Consider the following 437-nt stretch of genomic DNA (forward strand, 5'->3'; position numbering starts at 1 on the left):
AGATGTAGAAACAGATTTCACTCACAAAATATCACAATTAAAATGGGATGCATTATTGTTCATTGAATTATCAGGCATTATATTACAGTTAGAGCTCCACCTTGCTACTAAATGCTGATAAAGCGTGATATGTATTATCTGGGACAGATGCAGCTAACTGACTGTGTCAAGGTTAAGGTTTAGGGTGACAGGGGCTGTTGTATTTGTCAGTATAGTCATTTGTCTGTTTAGTTATCTGGTAATCGTATCGTAGTTTAACCTTTGCACCCATGTCGGAAATCAGCTGGGAATGAACACTTAATATTGAATAATTGAGCAGACAGTAGAAGAAGAACAGTGTTTCCAAGAATTTCTTAATGACAACTTTTAAGTTCTCTCCAATGTTTGTGTAGTCACATTTCTGAGTGGGGGGTAGGGAGGGGAGTCCTGGGGGGGGG

Source organism: Etheostoma cragini, chromosome 12 (assembly GCF_013103735.1).
Source record: "Etheostoma cragini isolate CJK2018 chromosome 12, CSU_Ecrag_1.0, whole genome shotgun sequence".
Classification (NCBI taxonomy): Eukaryota; Metazoa; Chordata; class Actinopteri; order Perciformes; family Percidae; genus Etheostoma; species Etheostoma cragini.